We start from the raw sequence: 1,151 nt of genomic DNA on the forward strand, positions 1-1,151 counted from the left end.
CATATTTTTTTGTCTTATCCTCCTCGTTATTGTTGAGAAAACCTAATTCTAAGATAAAATCTTTTTTACGATGATCAGTGAATTAGGTGTACCAAACAATCACTAAGCAAAGAATAATTAAATATCTAGCCTAGGGGTGTGCGATGTTGACAAAAAATGATATCTCTATATGTGACCCTCTCTGTGAAATCCAGGCTAAAGTCTCAAAATCTAATTATGAGATAGCAAGCATCAAAGTTTGATTTCAACCATTAATTTCACTATGATTTCAATCTTTGACAGTCTTACTCAATCAGTAATAAAGATATCAATGTTACATTTTAACAGAATGTTCTTTACCTTATGAAGAATGATTTTATATAGAAAACAGTAAATCACCAAACAATTACTTTAGCTGGGTTTTCACAGACAGGGTCACATATTTTCTGGGATTTTATCGGTAACGACCGATAATCATTTTTTTGCTGAGTGTGTTGTACTGCAAGACTGCCATGGACAGCTGACTCTGTGGTGGCCAGTGCACAGCGGTGATAGAAATTAATCTTTTCCTACAAGTTTAAAATTATTTTTACCCTTTATGGGCAGTTTTACCTTTGTAAAGCCATTTTTTCTAGAAGTGTGTCAAATTCTTACATTTAATCAATAAACAATAATAAGACATTTGGGGCTGTTACCAAACAAATAAAATAATTATCAACAAAATCTATACAATGCAACAAAGAAGCTGCATCTGAAGTGGCATTTAGATGCATATACACATGGTTTAATGCAAGGCATGAATGCTCTAACCTGCAGTTACAAATGCATAAATAATGTGTTGCTATTTTAATCTTAAAATGTTGAATACTGATATTTGAAATGATTAAAAAATATATAAAAATTTACTTTAAAATGTGAAATTAAAACCGCCAGTAGGTGGCAGCAAATCACTGTTAATAAGTGATTAATTGCGATTGAACCGAATCATACGGTTAATCCATTCAGGAACGAAACACTGTCATGTTTTTCAGAGACGCAAAACAGTGCTGTGGCTTTGTTTGGATCCATTTTTGTTGGCGAAATAGAGCAACAAATATGCAGTATGGTGTCTAAAACGTAAGTCTCTTAATATTAACTTCTTGTTTATTGAACTGTTGTATAAAATCAATATC

Source organism: Sinocyclocheilus anshuiensis, unplaced genomic scaffold, assembly GCF_001515605.1.
Source record: "Sinocyclocheilus anshuiensis isolate Anshui unplaced genomic scaffold, SAMN03320099.WGS_v1.1 scaffold369, whole genome shotgun sequence".
Classification (NCBI taxonomy): domain Eukaryota; kingdom Metazoa; phylum Chordata; class Actinopteri; order Cypriniformes; family Cyprinidae; genus Sinocyclocheilus; species Sinocyclocheilus anshuiensis.